Source organism: Oncorhynchus clarkii, chromosome 19, assembly GCF_045791955.1.
Source record: "Oncorhynchus clarkii lewisi isolate Uvic-CL-2024 chromosome 19, UVic_Ocla_1.0, whole genome shotgun sequence".
Lineage (NCBI taxonomy): Eukaryota > Metazoa > Chordata > Actinopteri > Salmoniformes > Salmonidae > Oncorhynchus > Oncorhynchus clarkii.
In genome coordinates, this window is record NC_092165.1 from 46,618,863 (window position 1) to 46,644,822 (window position 25,960).

Genomic DNA, 25,960 nt, shown 5'->3' on the forward strand with positions numbered 1-25,960 from the left:
GTATAACTTTTTGGATGACATGGATCCCATTATGCCTGGCGAAAACCAAACACTGCATTCCACAGTAAGATCCTTATACCAACGGTCAAGAATTGTGGTGATGTTGTTTGGTGATGCTTTACTGCCTCAGGACCTTGGCAACTTGCCTTAAACCTCTAGTAACTCCCCATCCCTCATGCGGGAGCTTAATCATCGACTGACACTAATTAGCATAACGCAACGGACATAAATATTCCTAGAAAATATTCCTATTCATGAAAATCACAAGTGAAATATATTGAGACACAGCTTAGCCTTTTGTTAATCACCCTGTCATCTCAGATTTTCTAAATATGCTTTACAGCCAAAGCTAGACAAGCATTTGTGTTGTTTATCGATAGCCTAGCATAGCATTTTGTCCAGCTAGCAGCAGGTAACTTGGTCACGGAAATCAGAAAAGCAATTAAATTAAATCGTTTACCTTTGATGAGCTTCGGATGTTTTCACTCACGAGACTCCCAGTTAGATAGCCAATGTTCCTTTTTTCCAAAAATATTATTTTGTAGGCGAAATAGCTCCGTTTGTCCTTCACGTTTGGCTGAGAAATCGCCCGGAAATTGCAGTCACGAAAACGCCGAAAAATATTCCAAATTAGCTTCATAATATCGACAGAAACATGGCAAACGTTGGTAATGGTTGTCCGTGTGTGATCAACCATGTGAGTAGGTTAAAGACTTGTTCACATGCTATTAAATATCCAGGTTATATAAGTATGCTAATCTACTCGATATGTAAAATGTTTATTTTGTGGAGGAAGCTCGAACAAACTAAACCAGCGTTTAATCTAATTTATCTTTAATTCTCTTGAGCACAATGTTGTCCATGACATTAAACCCCTGATGTGTGATGCATGAAACAAATGCGCTTGGATGCATATCTTGGGTACCATGTTGAGTGGCACTATTGTTTCTCCCAGGTAGACTATTTACTGGCAAACAAGGACCACGTATGGTAAGATTTCATAGGACATATAGGACATAAGCGTAGGCCGTCATTGTTCTTAACTGACCTAGTTAAATAAAGGTTAAAAAGAGTTGTAGAGTTTACTTAAAGCTAACAAGCTAAATGCTTGAGAATGGCCATGGGTAAAATGGGAAGCTTAACTTTAGCTTCATCAAGAGGATCTTGAAGAGGCGTTGTTTGTATCAGGTCAGTTAGTCTGAGATAATCAATCAGATGAACTTAGGAACTTACCAATCATCGCCCTGATCTTTAACTTACAGTACATCTGTGATCCCTGCATTACATACTTGATGGTAGAAACCTTGGTGGTCCGTTGTTGGTTACTATTAAAACTGCATTGTTTTTCTTTTCCTTGACCCCTGGAAATGTCTACAACACCAACATGCCCTCTCTTAGAAGATGCAGCTGTGTGTGGTTACATAGCAGGAAACAGCTGTCAGGCGTGAACTCTATGCATGGCTCTCTAGGTCTGGGCCCAGACTCCTGTACAGGTTGTCATGTTTGTTTTCAGAACAAGCATGGTTCTATCTGAGGCGTTCTGGAGTCAATGGGCTGGAGGAATTCTAGGGTTCACAGGCAGATGCTTTGTGTCTGTGGGTAAGGGACAGTATATGGGTGAACAGATGATGCATAAGGCACTTCTGTTCATATTATGTCAACAAAAAATTATATCCACATTCCATGTGTTTCATTTTGCTTGTAGATAAGTAATGTTTAATAATACTTTTTCGGAGACACTATGATGCATAATATATTTCAAGACACTATGATATATTACATATTCAATTTCCCTATCCATACTTTACTGTACACACTATTGACCATTGAGAATATTCTGTAACATTCATGGCTCACAACTTTAAGTTGGCTTTGATGCCTCAGCTGAAGTCAGCTCAGACTTGACTTTTTTACTTTTTCCGTGTGATGGAGAATTCCTAATGAGGGGAAAATCTAACTTTTCTGTAATCGGACACTGTACTGTACACTGTAAAGATTCTTCAACTCCCCTGCCCCTGAATAACTTCGCTACCTGATCAAAAGATTGCTGAGGGTAATAAAAATTCCTCACCTACAGTTAAATTTACAGCAGCACTCATTAGTTGGAATAAAACAGATTAATACAAGTTCAATTAAATGTGACCTATAGGTTTAATAATGAAGTGGAGTCTACTTAAGCATGTCTTTTCCATTCTCTCCAGTCATCCTGGACTCCACATAAAAGCCTTTAATGAAAGTGCACTGGAAAAGGTGGTCGGGAGAGTGTTGAGGGGATCTTAACTGCCCTCTGGCTCTGTTTGGAACCTCTAAATAGAAACGTGTGATTCAGCACATCTACACTATCAAGATCTGTTGATCAGTATGTCTGCTACACGTCATCAACTCTGTGCACTGCTGCTAGCCATTCTTAGTCTACTCTGTTAGAATAAGGTTGAAAAAAATCACAAATGACAAAATTCTGTAAAAATGCTCCATTTATGGATTAAATTAAAAGTATGGAAATAAATGATTGTTCCAGTTTATTTTATTTGAATCATAAATATGTTTAAATCCCAGGCCTCTAGCAAGTGTCAGTCTGATGTATTTCTGTTCATCTTTAGTGCTAGCCCACATCATGTATTCCCACAGGGACAGAGTATTAGTTCAGAGAAAAAGAAGACATTACCTCATTATATGGCTAATTTTAGGCACCAGAAAAATATGTTTGGATAGTCTTGACTCAGGAGCCAAGTGCTGAAGTACCCGCTCACTGTTCCCTACTCTCAGTGGGGAAGCAAGGGTGATTATGGTACTTGAATGAGCTTAAAGAAACAATTCACAGCATATACAGTACAACTTCAAAAGTGGCTTATCGGAACAGGCATCAGACATGAATGATTCCACATGAAATAGCAACTTAGTATTTACCGTAATTAAGGAAATAGTTTTTCCATTAGCAAAGTACAAATAAATTAACATGGCTTTGGTTGAGAGGCTGTCGTCTAACCGTACGTTTTATTTTCCTACAGGTTTTTGAAGGATTACTGTAACACGGCACACAAAATACAATGTGAAACTAATGCAATTCAATTCAATGTAAAAAGTTTCATTTCTGATTCTATTTTGTTAGAAATTCCCAAGAAAGCATGCTAACTTTACTTATTTTACAATTTCAACAGCCTGTCACGATACTTACTTCTAGAAATAGTATCAGACCAGTCTTGAATCAGATGAATATCTGTAGGATTACGAGTAAATAAAAACTTGAAAACTTGTTGAGTGTCAGAACTCTCTTAAATCCTGGAGTCGGCTCTGTGCTCACTATAAACCTGGTAGGAGCAGCAGGGGGGACAGGGGTAAACCTAACAAACTCACATTAAACATGATGGCTGATTAATTGCAGATAAAACAAGTGAAAAGGACAGGTTCCAAGTAAATTATTTTAAGTAGCAGAGCCGACTCGTGAGATGTGGCGCCGTGCATCTCATAAATCTCTGTGATGTTTATTAAGTCTCGACCATAGTATCTTCAGAAGTATCCCGCAGGTTGACAAAAAAGGAACAATATAGCCCTCCACTAATATCACTGTGTTGCAGTTATCCTGAGTAGGAAAAGGGTTGAGGGAAATTCAGTTGAAAGAAATACAGGGTTACATATTTTACCAGTCTGAAGGATTAAACAAATTTAGTTTGGGCTTATCATGTAATAAAGAAAAGTTAAAAATCTAAAATAGAATTTTCACATAATCAAAAAGTATAGATGCAATATCCAATATTGCTTTTGAACTCCAAATATGGAAGCACAAAGGGGCATCTATGAGAAATCATCAGCAATCATAACCTCTGTAAGGACCTGCAATTTGGACCCATTAAACATTTTGTAAGTATGCTACATGACCTCATCATGGAAGTTCAGCAGGAGGATGAAGAGGAAAATGTTTGTTGTTATATTATACCAGCAATTTAAAGCACACATTTCACACTGTATGTACATGATAATATGAGCCCCCACCCCCACCCCCACCATCGACCGGGTCGGACCACCCACCCTTGCAGTGTTGAAACGCAGTCTAGAGCTGGTCATTAAACTGTTTCCCCAGGTCAGTTAAATCAGACTTGTTAAATCTGTGAACAGGGGGAAAGAGAGACCCCGCTGGAGGCTGTCCAGAAATCTCAGGCCTCAACAGACTGACCCAGATTGCTAACATTTCTGTTTGCTCCAGCTACAAAGAGCTTTGCATCAGTTCCCATCATTCCATCAGCTACCTAGTGTTGTGATGACCCTAAATATACTGGAGTGTGTGTGTGTTTGTATGTCTGATGTTGTAATCTCTTTACATATTGTTGTGTGTGTGTGTGTGTGTGTGTGTGTGTGTGTGTGTGTGTGTGTGTGTGTGTGTGTGTGTGTGTGTGTGTGTGTGTGTGTGTGTGTGTGTGTGTGTGTGTGTAAAAACTGTCCAGAGTGTATAGTGTATGCCTGAGTACAGTGAATGGTGTCTGTTGTGACATTAGTGTACTAGAGCCCACCATGGCGCCAGAAGTTTATATCAAAAGTTGTGATACAGTAAGTCATCACTGGAATATCAGAGAATGGTGATGCAACGAGACAGATTGGTCTAATGCAATGTTTTCCCACTCTGGTCCTTGAGTACCCCCGGCCCCAACATTAGAGTTGAGAAACACTGGCTTAATAATGCAACTATTTTTAAAACTGGCAATTTAATTGATTCTAAATATGTAAAAATGTTCACCGATGGACATTTCAGCTTCAACAGAAAGTTGGCACACATGGTCCTGTGATTTCTGGCTGAGCCTCAAATTGTGTTGGTGGAAGTTCTATCTACCCACTTCCTCACTAAAATACTAATGTGATATTCATGTTGTCCCAGCCCTGTCCAAACCAGCAGAATGTTCTGGGCTGCATTGTGAGAGTGGTCAGCAACAAAGCCCATAAATCTCATCTCTGCTGAACAGTGGGATGACTTACTACAGCTCAGGGACAAGCATTTGCTGGAAGGAAATGGCAGGTAAATATAGGCCAAAATAGACCTCACAGAAATCCTTTAAATTCATAGCAACAGCAAACAGGTCCCATAGAGTGATTATCTGCTCTCATAACTAAACTGTTCTCTTTCATTTTATCAAAAACAATGAAAAAGACTCCAACCAACCCAATTCTCCCGAACCTCATTCGGCAGCATAGCACTAGCAGTATGAGTTTGGAGGGTTTAAGGAGATGGGTATGGGAGCGGTTAAGAGATATCATAACAATATGGCACCAAATCAGACTGTAGATATTTACATCTCCACAAAATGACCTCTATGATTCTCCCTGTGAGTCCTAAATCAAGATGTTATGGCAGGATGATTGGAGGCTTCACCCTCACACTAAATCATTTCACCCAGTGTTTTGGCTGTCAACCTGCTGAAGAGAAATAATTCTGTCTATTGGCCTGATATTCACACCGATAACATGGGAACGTTTGCATACCAGGGAGAAGTGTGCTCAAAGCCATTCAATAGACCTTTTTCACTTTGGGAGGAATTCTCTTCTGGCAGTGGCATAATCCATAAATAGGTTCTGGTTACAGATTGGTTGCTCTCTGCTTTGTAAAGTATGGGTGTTTTTGGAACTACTCTTCATTTTAAACACGCAAGCTATGAACAGAACCTCATGTGGCTACATTCTCGGTTCTCTTAAAGAGCAGGTCTTGATTTTTTTGCAAATCCTGCTTCCTACTTTTCAATTCTATTTATGATAAACACATGTAGGATCCTTTGCTTTATGTTTGAATACAGTGCCCCTCTCAATGTTGTTAACAAAAGTAGGCTGACTGACAATAACATTGGCAGAACATTAGTCAATGGTTTTCTCAGTTGTCTCGCTCTTAGATTTTTTTTATTTTTTTTTATTTTTTATAGATTTTGTTAACTGGCATTCTGAAAATAACATCTTTAGACTGAATCTCATTACTCTGTGGTGACCAGATCTGAAATGGAGTAGACGTCTAGCAAATGTTAACATTTAAATGTAATGTATGTGCAGTAACAAAGTAACAACTAGCTGTTAATTGATCATATTGATCCTACAGCGTTTTCAACATTTTTCGAACTACAAAATTGGTTTGAGAGTCTATGTACCAACATGTCATTCCACTTTCAAATCAAACCTAATTGTATTTGTCACATACACAGTTTACAGGAGGTATACAAGGTGCAGTGAAATACTTATGTGTTAGCGCCCTCAACAATGCAGTACATTACTCAATAACAATAATAACAATAAAAAGTAAAATATAAAAAGTAATAGAACTAATAAGATATGTAGTATGCACAGTAGTACTGGACTGTATTTACACATACAGGGCATTCGGAGTAGTATTCAGACCCATTGACTTTTTCCACATTTTGTTACCTTTTATGTTTTTATTTAACCCTTATTTTACCAGGTAATTTGACTGAGAACACATGCGCATTTATAGCAACGACCTGGGGAATAGTTACAGGGGAGAGGAGGGGGATGAATGAGCCAATTGTAAGCTGGGGATGATTACATGACCGTGATGGTATGAGGGCCAGATTGGGAATTTAGCCTGGACACTAGGGTTAACACCCGTACTCTTACGATAAATGCCATGGGATCTTTAGTGACCACAGAGTCAGGACACCCATTTAAGATCCCATCTGAAAGACGGCACTCTACACAGGGCAATGTCCCCCATCACTGCCCTGGGGCATTAGGATATTTTCTTAGACCAGAGGAAAGGATGCCTCCTACTGGCCTTCCAACACCACTTCCAGCAGCATCTGGTCTCCCATCCAGAGACCAACCAGGACCAACCATGCTTAGCTTCAGAAGCAAGCCAGCAGTGGGATGAAGGGTGGTATGCTACCTTACAGCCTTATTCAAAGATGCATTAAATATTCTTGTCCCTCATAAATCTACATGCAATACACCATAACGACAAAGCAAAAACACGTTTTTAGAAATGTTTGCATATTTATAAAAAATATACATCTGAAATATCACATTTACAAAAGTATTCAAACCCTTTACTCAGTACTTTGTTGAAGCACCTTTGGCAATGATTACAGCCTCGAGTCTTCTTGGGTATGACGCTACAAGCTTGGTACACCTGTATTGGGGAGTTTCTCCCATTCTTCTCTGCAGATCCTCTGAAGCTCTTTCAGAATGGACTCCCCGTCTCCCTGTGTTGCTGCACAGCTATTTTCAGGTCTCTCCAGAGATCTCCAGGACATTCAGAGACATCCACTCAAGGACATTCAGAGACTTGTCCCGAAGCAACTCCTCTGTTGTCTTGGCTGTGTGCTTAGAGTAGTTGTCCTCTTGGAAGGTAAACCTTCGCCCCAGTGTGAGGTCCTGAGCGCTCTGGGGCAAGTCTCTCTGTACTTTGCTCCGTCCATCTTTCCCTCGATTCTGACTAGTCTTCCAGTCCCTGCCGCTGAAAAATGGGTCTGAATACTTATGTAAATAAGGTATTTCTGTTTTTTAACATTTGCAAACATTTCTAAAAACCTGTTTTCGCTTTGTCTTTGTGGGGTATTGTGTATAGATGGGTGGTCAGTGCAAATAATTTCTGAGGAGCAGATAGTCTCTGAGGTGCAACTAGTCTCTAAGGTGCAGGTCTGTGCAAGCAGTCTGATGGCCGGGTGGTAGTAGTTGTCTCGGAGCCTGTTGGTCTGAGACCCGATGCTATGATACTGCTTGACATATGGTAACAGAGTGAACAGCCCATGGCTCGGGTGACTGGAGTCCTTGATTATCTTTCAGGCCTTTCACAGACACCTCCAGGGGTAGATGACATTGTCGATTACAATAGAGGCGTGGTCAATAGGGGCGTGCTCCGCCACCCTGTTTCATGTAGTCAACAATCACCTCCTTGGTTTTGCTGACGTTAAGGGATAGGCTGTTTTCCTGGCACCACTCTGCCATGGTGCCAACCAAGTAGGCTGTCTCATCGGTGTCGACGATCAGGCCCACCATCGTTGTCTCGTCTGCAAAAATAATGATGGCAGTGGCGTTGTGCGTGGCCATGCAGTCGTGGTTGTACACGGAATACATGAGGGGGCTGAGCACACATCCCTGGGTGCCCCAGTGTTGTTTATACCCAGGGCCTTGAATTTAGGTTTGAGCTTGGAGGGGACTATGGTGTTGAATGCTGAGCTGTGGCCGATGAACAGCATTCTCACATAGGTGTTCCTCTAGTACATGTGGGATAGGGCAGTGCGTAGAGCAGTGGCGATTGCATCACCTGTGGAACTGTTGGGGTGTTGTGCAAATTGGAGTGGGTCTGACAGTGTCAGGTAAGGTGGAGCTGATGTGGTCTTTGATCATCCTCTCAAAGAACTTCATGATGTCAGAAGTGAGTACTACAGAACAATAGTAATTTAGGCTGGTTACCTTAGTTTGCTTGGGTACAGGGACAGTGGTGGACATCTTGAAGCATGGGGGATCACAGACTGGGACAGGCAGAGGTTGGATATGTCCGATAACCCTTCCTCCAGCTGGTCTGAACATGCTCTGAAGACACGGCAGAGGATACTGTCTGGGCCTGCTGCATTGCAATTGTTCTCAAACCTCTCCTTTGGGACCCCCAGCAGTTCCATGCATTTTATCTATTCCAGAGCTAGCACACCTGATTCAACTTGTCAACTAATCATCAAGCTTTTGACTAGGTCAATCTGGCGAGCTAGTTCAGGACTACAACAAAATTGTGAAAGGTCTGGGGTTCCCTGAGGAGAAGACTTAATCCATCGCATGCTCCGATGTCGGCCTTCCGGATCTGGAAGTTGGCAGAGCTAAAGCCTTTAATCATGACATTTGTGGTTTTTTACAGAATATGTAATTGTTGTACTGTATGTGTGTCTATAGTTTTGTTTAATGTTGTGTTAGTGTATGTAGGTTGTTTTCTCTGAACGTTTTTGTTCCCCCTGCTGCTATTGGACTAGGTCTCTCTTGAAAAAGAGATGTTATCTCAATGAGAAAAGCCTTGTATAAATAAAGGTTAAATGGAAAATGTAATAAAAAAATGTTTTTGTCAGACCAGGAGACATCCCAAATATCAATCTTCTCACAAAAATGTCTGTAGTGTGCGAACAGTTTGGCCCCTCTGTGGAAAGATGAGACTCTCACAAACATGATGGTGTTCTCTGTTTTTATTGCCACAAGTGTTATGGGACTCGTCTGAAAGTAACCCGATACCGGGCTGAAAATTGTATAGAAGTGAATATGGCATTTCCACGTCAAAGGTATCTGGGTAATTCCACTTTAGAACATTTTAAAACATACTTCCTTGTTTAATATATTTTCTTACTGTTTTTCCATGTATGAATGTGTTATTCAAAGTTTTCAAATTATTCAATGGGCTAATAGCATTAAGGCCAAATTCAATGTTTCATCCAATATTTTTTTACTATATTTTTTTATACCTACAGGGGTCCTAAAATTCTTAATCAAATAACTAAATGATCCTAGGTATGACCATCTTAAAGGTCCAATGCAGCTGTTTATAATTTTAATATCAAATCATTTCTGGGTAACACCTTACTGTGATTGGGTTTCATTAAAATGGTCAAAAAGAAACAAAAATAGCTTCTTAGCAAAGAGCAATTTCTCAAGCATGAATTTTTGCTAGGACTATCAGGGAGTGGACAGAGTGGGGGGGGGGGGGGGGGGGGGGGGGGGGGGGGGTGATTCAACTGAAAACCAGCTGTTATTGGCAGAGAGGTTTGGAGTTCTCTTTCTTATTTGTCTATTAACTAATTTACCAGCTGGTGGTGTCACCAGGTAGGACAAAACCCCATCATACCAACACATGCTGACATTTCAGCCATTTCTTTCAACCAACTCTTACATTTAAAGGGCATTATCATAGTTTTCACAATTTCAAAGTATTATTCCAACCACAAAGTGTGGATATAAATACTTTTAATTTTTTTACTGCACTGGACCTTTAAAACAATGATATATGTTAGCTTAGTAGAGACCCAGCCCCTGGCCTTTAGACTCTAGGGGGTTTTAATGTATGGAAAGATATAGACTAAGGATACTATAACACAAACAACTAGTCTAGTGTAAATCATAACCACAACTCAACTAAGCAAAGGTCTAAACACTTAAAGTGTTTTACTTCTAAAGTCATGCTGGCACCTTTTCGACACAACAATACGGTAATTACCAGAAATAAATACTCCTGGCGCCACACTGTAATTTTAGTTACCTGTGAAATAGTGATGTGTGAAATGTTTAGCTATGGGTAGAGCCTTATTCTCAGATGCTATTTTCATAACATTGACTATGAAAACATAACTAACCAGTCTCATAAAGACGCATGTGGTTGAAGGTGGACATATTGTTGGATTGCATGTTTTCTGTCATGCACCTCTTTGACCGTGTAATTGAAGTCGGGACCTTTAATTACTGGTATGTCACAACGTTTTTTTTTCTCATTGTTACCTTGTTAATTGCCAGACTTTTTGTATGATTCTTTAGAGAAAGATACCATTATAATTCATAACTAAGTTACATTGCCTTGGAGGATTTTCAGTATCCATAATAACATTCCTTGATGTAGCTACTACACTGAGCAAAAATAGAAGTGTTGGTCCCATGTTTCATGAGCTGAAATAAAAAATCCAAGAAATGTTCCATATGCACAAAAATAATATTTCTGTCAAATTTTGAGCACACATTTGTGGTTATCCAGCCACCTGACAGGTGTAGCAAATCAAGAAGCTGAGTAAACAGCATGATAATTACACAGGAGCATCTTGTGCTGGGGACAATAAAATGCAACTTTAAAATGTGCAGTTTTGTCACACAACACAATCCCTCAGATATCTCAAGTTCTGAGGGAGTGTGGAATTGGCATGCTGACTGCAGGAATGTCCACCAGAGCTGTTGCCAGAGAATCTAATGTTAATTTCTCTACCATAAGCCACCTCCAACGTAGCTTTAGAGAATTTGGTAGTATATGTGGTCTGCAGCCTGAAAACAGCAGACCACATGTAACCACACGAGCCTAGGGGGGTGCTGAGGAGTATTTCTGTCTGTAATAAAGCCCTTTTGTGGGGAAAAACTCATTCTGATTGCCTGGGCCAGGCTCCCCAGTGGGTTGACCTGGCTGCCAAGAGGGTGGGCCTATGTCTTCCCAGGCCCACCCATGGCTGCACCCCTTGTGAAATCCATAGATTGGGACCTAATGAATTTATTTCAATTGACTGACTTCCTTATATGAGTTGTAACTCATTAAAATCCTTGAAATGGTTGCATGTTGCGTTTATATTTTTGTTCAGTATATTTACTTAATGAACAGTTTATACTTTTGTTCGGTATATTTACTTCATGAACCGTTTATATTTTTGTTCGGTATATTTACTTCATGAACAGTTTCATCTGATGTCTTCCTCCAGGATATTAGGGCTTGCGAAACTTCGGAATTCCCTTGAGCCGTCCTGATTCTCACTAAAGCCACGCAGGTAAAGAAGAGTACTTTTTTTTAGATGATTTATGGTGACTTCTGAATAAATTCCTTGGCCCTTGCATCACTATGCAGGTAAATAAAATATAAGAAATGCTGTGCCAAAACATTCGCAGTCAGGGCATCTTTGCAAGAGACAACCCATAATGTGGGCCAGCGATAACCAGGGCCTTTTTTTCTCCTTCTTTGGTAGAAGGTGAGAAGAACAGCTGCCAGCATTTCAGTCTTATTTGTAAGCAGAGTTCTTGGGATAGATAGTGGGGGCCTGGAAGCTAGGGGTTGTTATAAATTACCTGGCGATGAGTATGATAAACCTTGTCAAAACAGTTCTCTGCTGGAATGGGCAGAGTCAAGATTGTCACCCATCTCTCCCTGCAATCCTTTGTCACAGTCAAGGAGATCCGAATCTGGATGTGGTTGACTTGGGGGCAAAAGATTGTAGTCCATTCACTGGTTATTTGTAAGCACATGCAACACCTAGCTATTGTGTGCCTACCAAAGCTGTTTGCCCACAGGGAGGGACATTGTATAATGGGAAGAACTAAATACTGTTCTTTGATCAAGTTTGGTAGAGGCCTGGAGGGATTTGAGAAATAGTTCCATGTCATGCAATCTAAGCACTTTCCATATTCCAACATTACAAGGGTTCCAACTTTGTAGTTAGCGGTTCAGCAGCAAAGCTGGTGAAACCCTGTAGTATTTGTTGGCGTTGATTATTATTTTCCTTCTTCTGGCGGTTTGGTGAAAATGCAAATTCCCATGAGATGCTAAGGCTCAGGAGGGTGTAAGTTTGCAAGATGATAAAATGCCAATGGGCAAAGCCTCTCATCCAATAAAACCTAACTTTAATTGTCACATGCACCGAATTACAACCTTACCGTGAAATGCTTACTTACAAGCCCTAAACCAACAATGCAGTTCAGGAAAGAGTTAAGAAAATATTTACCAAATAAACTAAAGTAAAAAATGATAAAAAGTAACACAATAAAATAACAATAACGTGGCTATATACAGGGGGTACCAGTCCCGAGTCAATGTGAGGGGGTACAGGTTAGTCAAGGTAATTTGTACATGTAGGTAGGGGTAAAGTGACTATGCATAGATAATAAACAGCGAGTAGCATCAGTGTAAAAACAAAGGGGTAAATAGTCCAGGTGGCCAATGTATTAATTGTTCAGCAGTCTTATGGCTATGGGGTAGAAGTTGTTAAGGAGCATATTTGGCGCACCGCTACCACTTGCCGTGCAACAGTAGAGAGAACAGTCTATGACTTGGGTGACTGAAGTCTTTGACAATTTTTTGGGCTTTCCTCTGACACCGCCTAGTAAATAGGTTATGGATGGCAGGAAGCTTGGCCCCAGTGATGTACTGGGCCGTACGCACTACCCTCTGTAGCGTCTTATGGTCAGATGCCGAGCAGTTGCCTTACCAGGCGGTGATGCAGCCGGTCAGGATGCTCTCCATGGTGGAGCAGTAGAATTTTTTGAGGATCAGGGGACCCATGCCAAATTTTTTCAGTCTCCTGAGGGGAAAAATGTGATGTCATGCTCTCTTCATGACTGTCTTGGTGTGTTTGGACTATGATAGTTAGTTGGTGATGTGGACACCAAGAAACGTGTAACTCTCGACCCGCTCCACTACAGCCCCGTCGATGTTAATGGGGGCCTGTTTGGCCCGCCTTTTCCTGTAGTCCACGATCAGCTCCTTTGTCTTGCTAACATTGATGGAGAAGTAGTTGTCCAGGCACCACACTGCCAGGTCTCTGACCTCCTTCCTATAGGCTGTCTCATCATTGTTGGCAATCAGGCCTACCACTGTTGTGTTGTCAGCAAACTTAATGATGGTGTTGTAGTTGTGTTTGGCCACGCAGTCGTGGGTGAACAGGGAGTACAAGAGGGGACTAAGCACGTACCCATGAGGGGCCCCAGTGGTGAGGATCAGCATGGCAGATGTGTGTTGCCTACCCTTACCACCTAGGGGCAGTGGGTCAGGAAGTCAGGGATCCAGTTGCAGAGGGAGGGCTTTAGTCCCAGGGTCTTTAGCTTAGTGATGAACTTCGTGTGCACTATGGTGTTGAATGCTGAGCTGCAGTCAAAGAACAGCATTCTCACATAGGTGTTCCTTTTGTCCAGGTGGGAAAGGGCAGTGTGGAGTGAGGTTGAGTTTGCGTCATCTGTGGATCTGTTAAGGGTATGCCAATAGGAGTGGGTCTAGGGTATCCGGGATGATGCTGTTGAAATGAGCCATGAGAAGCCTTTCAAAGCACTTCATGGCTATCAATGTGAGTGCTACAGAGCGGTAATCATTTAGGCAGGTTACCTTCGCTTCCTTGGGCACAGGGACTATGGTGGTCTGCTTGAAACATGTAGGTATTACAGACTCGCTCACACTTTGGGTACACGTCCTGGTTAATCGTGATGTCATTAAAAGGATCAGAAATACGTTATAATTGAAAAATTGTCACTTTAAGAGCTTTCACACTGTATATATCAGATTTACATCTAAATGTTGTAAAAATGATATGATTAAATATGAAACTATTTTTGAAAAGATGGAAAAGTGATTTTAGCCTTCTAAATGAGAATTGTGTTTTGTACAAACTTGTGCCCAGACAGTAGCCACACCCAAGTGAGCTCAGAGTTCGTGTCTACATGACGGAACTGCCTCCAAGGCCAGAGTGCTTAAAAGGACTCGCTAACGAAATGTACATTAGACCAGAGAACGTGAGGCCGTGGCCCACACGTTGAAATGGTTAAAACTACAAGACCAGACAGCGTGGAGCTGAGGCTACACGTAATCTTGATTGTATATCATCCATTTTGTTTTCCAATGATTGCACGTTGGCCAATAGAACGGATGGTGGTGGAGGTTTACTCACTTGCCTACGAATTCTCGGAAGGCAGCCCAACCTCCACCCCCTTTTTCTCTGTCTTTTATTCACGCAAATGACAGAGATTTGGGCCTGTTCCAGAGAAAGCAGTATATCCTTCAGGTCGGACTTCGAGGTGAGTAATCACTGTTCTGATGTCCAGAAGTTATTTTCGGTCATAAGAGATGGTAGCAGCAATAGTATGTACAAATTAAGTAAAAAAATAAGTTATCAACAATGCAACAATAACTTACAATATAGCACAGTTGGTTAGGAGCCCGGCAGCCATCCCCTCCGGCGCTATTCTATTCTCAGGCAACGCCATGCCAATTTGCCACATGGTGGCGCTATAACAAGCAATTGAAAATGCACATTTTTAAAGGTCACGTCCCTCACCCTGTGGGACCTAGAATGCTGTACATAGGTCCCTCTCCTCAAAAGGAACACATTTTATTCAAGGACCCATAAGGGCCGCCTTTAGAATTTTGTGAAAAACACTCTGGCACCAAATAACCAATCTGTACGAAACTTGATATGTGGCATATATGGACCAAGGTCTCTCAAAAAACAGTACTGAAAACAAAATGTCCGCTATTGACCAATAAACATTCACATGGGCATGGTCTAGCACGTAAATGCCTATAAATCAGTCACAGATATTCGTATTGTAATAAAACGTTGTATACATGTTGCAAACACTGTCAAGACTCAACATATGCAAACACTTTCATATCGACCACACGGTGGGACTATAACAAGCACATTTTTATATCTCTTGATCTGTTTGAGTCAGAGTGATGAAATTTGGCACACATGCTATGGATATGAGTGTAGCTAACCTGTAAAGTACGGTTGAGTTTGACCACATTGTGGTGCTGTTGGGCAGGAAAAAACAGTCATGCAAGCTCATTGGCTCATAGCGGCCATACTGTTTCAGCTAGAGTCTTGGAAAATATTAGAAGATATGCATCCATAGATGCTATATACAACAATTGGTGCCAGTAGGTCCAGTGGTTCTGGAAAAGAAGATGTTTGAAGTAGTCAACATCATTGAAAATGTTCCAAAATCATATTATATTGCTTGATCAGTTTGATTTTGAGTTATTATATTTGGCAAGCATGATACACATTACAGAAGTAACTCATCTTAGAGCAATTTTTCACATTTTTCCTGATTGTGACACAGTGGGCATACAGCTGAATCCCGGCATTGTTGCTTGCATGTCACACCCTGATCTGTTTCACCTGTCCACTTGTCTCCACCCCCTCCAGGGGTCACCCATCTATCTCCCCCATTATCCCCTGGGTATTTATACCTGTATTTCTTTCTGTCTGTGCCAGTATGTCTTGTTTTGTCAAGTCAACCAGCGTGTTACTCTGTGCTCCTGCTTTTTCCTTTTCTCTGTTTTTGCTAGTTCTCCCAGTTTTGACCCTTGCCTGCCTTGACTCTGAACCCGCTAGCATGACCATACTGCCTGCCCTGACCTCGAGCCTGCCTGCCACTCTGTACCTCCTGGACTCTGACCTTGTTATGATCTTTTGCCTGTCCACGACCATTCTCTTGTCTGCCCCTTGGATACTAACAAATATCAGAGACTCGAACCATCTGCCTCCCATGTCTGCATCTGGGTCTAGTCCTGTGCTCTTATACTTGCAGCTATATTTTATTTTGTCTTGATCAAAACACTATTGTCCTCATAGCCAAGGGTATTTCGGTAGCTCTACATTTTTTAGCAGTGTTGTTTGTCATTTATAAGGATGTGCAGTACAAGTTATGTAAGGACAAATTGTGTTGTTTCAAATAAAGTACCCCTAAAGCATTTGTAATGTCCTATTCCCAAACACATGAAAGGCTAGGTTGTACTCCACCAAATGTTTCCCAAATCTAAACATAACATTTTTTTCACATAGCCAGACAGTTAACCACGTAATGACCATGATAAGACTGTTCTTTATCAGGCTAGAGAAAATGCTTTGAGGATAAGGTTCTGTGGATACTAATTAAGACGATATAGTCAGTCAGAGCTTGGAGAGAGCAACTTCGTGTTTAATTGCTTAAATCAATATGATAAGATGCTCTTTAAATGTCTGTGCTGGTCAGAGGAAGTATGCCGGCATTGTGAAAAGGCATTCGCTGTTTACTTATTTTCCAGTCAAGCCTTCCATTTAAAAGATCCAATCGAGCACAAACATCAAAATGGAGACTGAGAAAAAAAACTAAACAATACTGTACAAATGACATATAATATTTTTTTTAATAGCAGATTTACAAGATGATAGAGAATTTCTGGGGCATTGCAAGGAGTTTGCCAAACTTGAAGAGAAAAGGTGAATGAAAACAGTTGTGAGTTATCAGTGGATGTCTCCCCCTACTCATCAGACTAGACTGCTCAGAACCAGCACTATCTCATAATCATTACCATTACAGATGAAAGCCAAAAGCCAGTTCAGAATGGCTCCAATTGCCTCAAACCAAATACGTGTGGTTGAATGATAATATCTTTTCCTGAAAAAGAAAAAGAAAAAGGCTTCAGCATTAAATAACCAAAAACAATCAAATGCAACTTTGATGTTGTTCTACCAAATCTTAGGAATACATCTGGGGGAGAAATGGTGTTTGGGCCGAGCCGGCAGGCGCCGCTGGACCGCTGTGTAGCGAGCCATGGGGTCGGCCCTGGTTTCTATGGATACCATGGAGTTCCTGCTGGCAGGCTGAGGACACCACAGTGTTCCCACCCACAGAGAGAGAGAGAGAGCTCTACTCCACCAGACCAGACCTTTCAGAGCCATCCAAGTGCTGTCCCGGCACGGCCTGCATCAAAACCAGCTGAGGATGAGTGTAGCGTATCCAGCACTCATGCACATACACATTTGTAATGCAATGCTATTCTGGAGACAAACTTAATTGTTGAGTAAACTAACATGCTCTTATTACTCATGGTGGAAAACTATTACTGAACCTTCCTCAGATTATTCTGTATTTGGTAAAAATGTATCACTCAACTGTATACAAAAGAAAAGTAACTCCAGTGCACATAATGTAAGTTATGTAACTTACTGTAGAAAGTTAGTTTCTTGATAACATGATCTTAACTCTTTTGGTGATGGAGAGTATCTTCTAATTTTAGTACCATCAATTGATATGCAATGGCAGGTGCAGGACTGACTATTTCACAGCTGAGGAGCATCTCACAGGACAGTTTTCCAGTTAAGCTGAGTTACAGTGGAGTTTCCCCCTGCCTACACAGCCACTGAGGCATGCCAAACAGAATACTCCCTGATTAGACTAGGCTGCTGGGGCAGCAGATATTTCTTCAGTTGCTAGACATTACAGGAACAAATAAACAAGGCATTGATTTTCCCATCTTAAGTCAACAAAATACAGAGGTCAACCTTTCTCGCTATTTACCCTGGCCCAATTATCATTAGGATGTTGTGCAGCTGCAGGAAATGACATAGCAGACATATTGGAGCTAGATATTTAGACTTTTTGATCACCAAACAAAGGAACTGACTGACTCTGCCACTTAAGGTCTAAGTCACCACAAATCACAAGTGAATAAACTCTTCTTTCCTTGTTTGATAAAGGTTTAATTTGTGTCTTCATGTAGTAAACTGTTGTTCTCAATATTCCTCATTGGCACCGAAATTAGAATTGGGAAAAATCTGATATACTAGGTTTGAGACTGGTTTGGTGCCCTGTAGACTCCTTTCTTGTTCTACACTTGCTGTATGTGGGGCCATCTGTTTACAGGACTGTAATATTGTAGCAGGCATTATGCATGGTATTCGACAATGCCCACCTATGGTACTTGGCTGAGCTCAGACTGAAATAAACCATAGCCTACAATGTCTGCTACACAGATATTGTTGCAATTATTAACATTAAATCATTATCACTATAATCGTTCAATTGACTTCAGTAACAAAACCCTTTTGATTGTGAAAGTAACTGAAAAGATATTCCACAAACATAGGCCTTTATTGAAACATACGTCATGGTGGTCAACTAGGTCAGGAAACTGTTAGCCAATGAAGCATAGTTCCCGATGACCAATGCTGACAATAACCTTTGAAAGTCTAGCAAAGTAACATACAATCATGAACTGCAGTCATTCCTTCTCCAAGCAACAATTTCCCGGTTTTGAACTAAACTGCTTGTGAAGTGTGAAGTGTGAAGGAAAGTGACTATACCTGGTTGGAGCCCTGCCAATTAATTGCATAGAGCAAGCCTGACAGTTCTGTGAGTGTATAAGACATTGAAGGACAGTCGGCTGCTGATGAGCCAATTCGGCCCACGGTCTTTCAAAATGAGATTTGATTGCCGATTAGGCGGAGTGATAGTTGAAGTTTATTATTCCAAAGGTTGAGTGGCTCTAATCATAGGCTCCAGCACTAAGGGATTTGCTGCTACTGTGGAAGGAGTGCTATCCACAGCCATTTTCACTGTGTTTACATAAACTAGCCAGTTACTTGCATAGTTTACTTTAGTGCCAACATGTGGGTCACAGTGGTTTAATAATGTAGTCCACTTAATTGTGTAATTTAGTTATTTAAAAGCTGTGTTTATTTTTACTGAAGCCATATCAAAAGGTTTAGAAATTGCCATGGTAAAATGTACAGAACATTATGTTTTAAAGGACATGCAGTTATAAAAAGAGGAGGAGAAATGGTTTGTATATATCAGGATATCACGATAGCAGCTCAAACAGAGTCATTACAGATGAAAGTGGACTGGTACAACATGGCCAATTTAAGATCATTACAAATCAATTGGTTTTGATCTCTGTATACTTTATTTAGGATGAGATAGAAAAATGCAGCCTTAAGTGCAAATCATTCATTGACGTTAATTGATGTCAGGTTAAATCTGTTGATGTCAAGTCAGAATATGTCCCAAAGTATGTAAGTGAGGGAGAGAACTGAAGACCAACATATACGTTAGTTTTGAGTTCCCATTAGAAGTTTAAGGGAAAATGCAATGAGTCCGTAGTTGGGGAAACATTTAATGTCAGTGCAGAGAATAATCTATGACATATTATGAACTTTGACAGAAGTTTGAAGGAAATACATCAAATTGCCCCTAGGGCACTCATGGCCTACTTAACGACAAACAGACTCTACCAGGGCTCTCACAACAGGCATTTGTAGAGTCAATAGTTAACTGGAAGGTGAACATTTAGGTTAAGTTACCTGAAATGAGAAAGTGCTGTTAGAACCCTTTCAAGTCCTCAATTCAAACACCCTGTGTCACTCTGTCTGGTGATAGCCGTGAAAAACTGTTTTGATGATGTCGTCAATGGAACATAATCAGATTGTTCTTTTTGCGCCTTGCTACAGGGCACTTCTTCTACATCCTGTCACTCACACAGTTTAATGTCCACACACACACACACACACACACACACACACACACACACACAACACAACACAACACAACACAACACAACACAACACAACACAACACAACACAGTAGACCACAGGCTACCAGCCTCTCCAAAATAAGATGAGGGAGAGGGAACAAGACAAGCAGGAACAGGCCTTTTGCCATGCTTACTCTGCACCTTTACACGTCCTGCAGGTGAACCGTGTCCAGGCAACACTGTTGAGAGCCGTCACTCATACCAGATAGAGGCTACTGATAAAGACATACTCACTTAACTTAGTCCCATATATACACAGACAGAGTTAGAGTCATTATGTCTTAACATAGTCCCAGATATACACAGACAGAGTTAGTGTCATTATGCCCATGCACAACTGCAGTATTTCTGTCAAATTCAATATCTTTAACAGCCACTTTTAAAACAACGTAAAAAATGAAATGGTGTACAGATTGCAATAAACACACTCTCCCTGCCGTGTTTCAAACACAACTTCCTGTTTAATGGCTAACAGTTTCCTGCCACGCTATTTCCTTATAGAAAGTTAATTTCTACAAATGTTAATGCATTTTTATTATTATTAAAATGTTTTTCTCAGCGGTAACATTCCATGCTTCCTTCCTGACCCAAAACAAAGCATTGCTCTCTCTGTGAGTGTCTTCGGGGTCATTTCAAGTGTGCCCATCTTTAATTCTGAAAATCACATTACAGGCCTAGCGGGGAAAGGACTGTTGTTCTGACTCCGTTTTCAGCTTTTTGGGGCAAAAAAAAGTAACAATCTTTCATCCTTAATAAGGACATATTTCACGGTGAATGCATGACCACTTAAACAGTTCACCTTGCCTTATCCAAATCACATTTCTCCTGATTTGGATAACTGATACCCACACATTTCAAATGGAGAGCAATGTCTGAAGGCCAAAGGCTTATGTAAAAGGCTTGTGTAAAAGGAAATAATAAAATACTATGGTGTAGCTGACATTCTGAGAGCATGTCCACTTCTAAGGTTTGGTTTCCAGTGAACTGGCCTGAGCTGACACTGCAAATGTGACTGAGCCATATGGAATCCCTTTTGGCCTCGCATACAGCACAGTACTCCTCTTCCACGCTAACAAGGTGCAGTTTTGGCAAATTTAGCTGATCACTCCTATGTCTTTTAGTAGTGCATGGGATACCCTAGGTGCCTTCATCAAGCACATGATCTAGTAGTTATTTGATAGTTTTGAAAATGATATGGGGAGCCAGCCTGGTTTTCATTTAGATGCTTGCATGCTAGTCAGAGTTGACTTGTTTTATTGGAAATCTTGTTCATATAATCCCTTTGACCTCTGACAGGTCCCATAGGGTTCATGGGTACATCCAGGAAGCAACACTCTGCTGGAGTCTGTCAACGGTATGGGTTGTCACTTTATGGCCATCCTACAAAGGAAGGAAGTATGATGCTTTCTGTCCAAATATGCAATTCTATATACTACCCGTAACTGCCCACTGTTAGCCTAACACATACACTAACACTAACACATACACTAACACTAACACATACACTAACACTAACACATACACTAACACATACACTAACACTAACACATACACTAACACTAACACATACACTAACACTAACACTAACACTAACACTAACACATACACTAACACTAACACTAACACATACACTAACACTAACACATACACTAACACTAACACATACACTAACACTAACACTAACACATACACTAATACTAACACTAACACTAACACTAACACATACACTAACACTAACACTAACACATACACTAACACTAACACATACACTAACACTAACACATACACTAACACTAACACTAACACATACACTAACACTAACACTAACACATACACTAACACTAACACATACACTAACTCATACACTAACACATACACTAACACATACACTAACACTAACACTAACACTAACACTAACACTAACACTAACACTAACACTAACACTAACACTAACACTAACACATACACTAACACTAACACATACACTAACACTGACACTAACACATACACTAACACATACACTAACACTAACACATACACTAACACATACACTAACACATCCTTTACATGGTCATTTCATTGGCAGGCATAGTGTCTGTGTGTACCAGTACACTTAGTCATCTTTAATACCTGATAATCATCTGGGAAGGTGAGTGAGACAGTTTGTTAGCTAAGGTATAAGCACACACAAATATGCTCACTGACTGTACAAAACAATAGGAACAACATCCTAATACATTTTATCTCTGGGACCTCAAGAACCTCAAGAACATTTTATCTCTGGGACCTCAAGAACCTCAAGAACATTTTATCTCTGGGACCTTTATCTTAAAATGACTGAATGTAAGTACATTATGTACCGTCTGAGGTGGATGTATTAAACCAGTTGCCATGATAAAAGTGTTTTATTGTTGTGCACTCTCCTCAAACAATAGCATGGTATTTGTCACTGTAATACAGTAGCTACTGTAAATTGGACACAGCAGTGAGATTAACAAGAATTGACGCATTCTGCCCATATAAAACATGTCTATGTCCTGGAAAGTTGGCTGTTACTTACAACCAGTGATTCAGGGCAGGTGGGGCTTACCTGATTTGCATGTTATTTTGGCATTAATACTTGTCACATATCAGTTTGCAAACAATATAAAAAATATATATATATATAATTGTTAAAGCCGCATACAAACAGGCAGCTCCAAAATGCAGGTGTTTCAGCCTAGCTCAGTGCTTTCTGTGGTGGTGGGGCCGGCCAGCAGAAAATAGGAGCATTGCACAGTGATTGGCTCCGCGTTGCACCGTGATTGGCTCAGTGTTCTGTCACTCATGGGGACCCTACGTCACTCGCCTTTAGTAAGGGTAGACATCAACAATGTGAGCCCTTTGGGCCCTACCATAGACTTAGATTAGAAGTGCACTTCCAAGAAGGCTCAAGGTCATTAGCCACAGATACAATTGCGTCAAATAACGTTATATCTACAGTAGCTTTGACATTTTACTTAGAAAATCTTAGCTAAAAGTCATCATAAATCAGGGAGACAATCTACTGGCAATCCTTTTTAATCCTTGTCATATGAAGAAATAATGAAGATAAATTATAGATAAAACATATCGGTGCTCATCGGACATAGACATTACACAACAAGTTGGAAATAGCTAATTCAACAATGAGTTGTTCGGAAGGAATTGGTGACGGTGGCTAACCGCAAGTATTGCAACTGGGAAGTCAGACTGTGAAAATACGTGTTGAACGGTCATCCAACTCGGAATTGTAAAAGCCTTTCTTATTCTTTGATGACAAAATTTGCCAGCAAAAGGATCGCCGCGCACAACAAGGTGAGTCCAAAAATGTCTTATATGCTGCTGCATAAATGATGTAATATGCCAGGGAGATATGGTCAGCCATTTCAGCTAGGTTTAAAAAAAAGTAAACGAATGAATTGTTTTGCTGCCAGACAAGGCCCCGCTGATAGCCAGGTGTAGCGGTGGTCAGGATTCACTCCATGGTGCTGGAAAGAAAGCTCTGCTGTTGGAACAGCTTTATGTAGGACCTAACAGTTTGTGGGCACCGCTTGTTGCCGTTATAGTGCAATTCATGTATTGTTTGTTGTTGTGTTGTGTAGTGGCTTTGCTGGCATGCATCAAAAAAAAAAAGTTTAGATGTACATGCGTGTGCTCATAATAGAATTAGACATCGTACTTGTGTGTAAATAATACCACAAAAATATTCAGTTGTCATGCAAATTAAATTACTGTTATTTATTAGGCATCATTTCAGCCATTTTAATAGAGATTGACAGCATCAAACCTACAAATGTACGTTTTAAATCATGTGAGGCCAAAGAAACTCGCTTGCTTTAGAGCTATGCACAAATCTAGCTGAAATATGAATAATAAATAATAGACTTAGTCAGGAGGGTATACCATGATATTAGGACTTTGGTTTGCAATAAAAGAGAAGGTTATTTTCATGGACATGGGTTGATATTCTGACGTAAAGCTGGCATTCTGTTTTGGTTTAGACTAATAATGTAATGCATCTGGCATGAGGGTCTGTGCTAGTTGACCAAAGGCATTGCACAAGATTTTTTTTAAATAACCTGATATTTCTGCATCTAATCAGTTTAAGATGAACCTCCTTTGTAACAAGTACTATTTGCTAGATCTATCAGACAAAACCTCTTTGTAGACTTACAGAGCCATTAATATAGACATATAATCATAGGTCTCTTTCAGAGGAGTCTGCTCTCGGAAGCCAAAGCCTGGCCCCCTTCAAAGTCCAAGTGTGACTTACAAATGGCTTACTGAAAAGGAGTGACGGATGACATGAAAGATGTCTGGCGTTTTCCCAATGCGTGGAATATTAATTATATTCCAAGCGTTTCGTAAAGACATGAGCACTCGCAAAGACAACACATACACAGACACACACACGGCGCTATACCACTGTTGTCATTCCACTGTATCACTTCAGACATCTATTGTAAAAAATAGAAAAAGAACATAGTGAGGGATTTTTCATTTTCAAAATATGGAAATGATCAGAAAGTTTATGTGTTGTTTTTCCCATGTATATTTCATATATGCCCTGTCTTGAATCCATCCTCATAAAAAGTTCACCTGACACCCCTAGAGGTCAAGCAGTTTAATCCATCTGGAGTGGAGTCCTATTCTCAGGAAAAAGAGGCCAGTCAGAACGACACAGTCAAACCTGTACCAGGATCCCCAGTCAAAGCAAGTTTGGAGCTGCCTTTTGAAAAACAATGACGCAATATCTAATGTGGCTCATTTGAAAACTTGGCTGGCTGTGAATGGTCACATTTCCCAATGCTAAAAGAAGGGTCCAGCGCCAAACCCAGCGGAGGTGAGACTGTGCCACTTCCACTGGCGCCTCAGCTCACCTGGGTAACGTCACACCAGGGTCTGACCGACAGCCTCCACAGTCAAACAACAGACTCATGCCTTGACACACACTGCCACAAACACACACTTTCCAGTTATTCACTGAAAATGCTCTGGTTCAATAATTCCACTGAACTTAATGTTTCAGGGTGGGTAGATCTAAATCCGATTTTGACATTTTGGAAAATAGTTTGTTAGAATGACAGGTTGTTGGTAATGTTAAAAGCATGCAACACTTGGTAACATGGAAATGTTTATGAAAATAGGATTCATATTTAATAAACAGACTGTATCTATTCAATTGAAAACGTTAATAATTTGAACTACTGAGAATACGTCTTTAATCATCACTATTCAAACGGGTGGTGCCTTATAACTCAGTTGGTAGAGCATGTCGCTTGTAACACGTGGGTAGTGGGTTTGATTCCCAGGACCACCCATACATAAAATGTATGCACGCATGACTCTCACTTTGGATAAAATCTTCTGCAAAATGGCATGTATTATTTTATAATACAATACAATATATATCGTTGACTCCTAATCCCAAAACCCTTTCTAAAATTCATATTGCATACATTATACCTCTGTAAGAATAAAATAAGATTTGTCCCCCCCAAAAAAATATGTGCAAACTTTCACTATCATGATGTGCTTAAGGATGTGTAATATGAATTATGAAAATGAGTGAAAAATCACCCGATTTAAATGTTCATGCTGAGGATGATATGTGAGTTACTGAGTACTTGTCTTTATGTACACATTTATGTGAGATTGATAGCTATGTGATGTACAGCTGTGGATGTGTGCATGCAAGTGTCATCACAGGAGGCTGCTGAGGGGAGGACGGTTCATAATAATGGCTGGAATGGAGCAAATAGAATGGCATCAAACACATGAAAACCATGGAAACCATGTTTGATGTATTTGATACCATTCCACTTATTCTGCGCCATTACCACGAGCCCGTCCTCCCCAATTAAGGTGCCACCAATCTCCTATGCATGCATATATCCTTATCCATGTGTGTGTGTATGTGTGTGTGTATGTGTGTGTTTATGTGCCTGTGCATGCGTATAGCGTAGCGTGTGTGAGAGAGAGAGGCATAGCAGGGATTATGCTGGTCGCTGGTAACCCACAGAGAGAGGTAACGGTGGGCCATGGGCTACAGCGGCTTAATTATACAGCTTGGTGAGTACCACTGAGTGTGACTCCACTTGCAGAAAGCAAACACACAAATAAGATCTTGTGTCTCAAATGGCCAACCGTCAACCTAAACCAAGGGC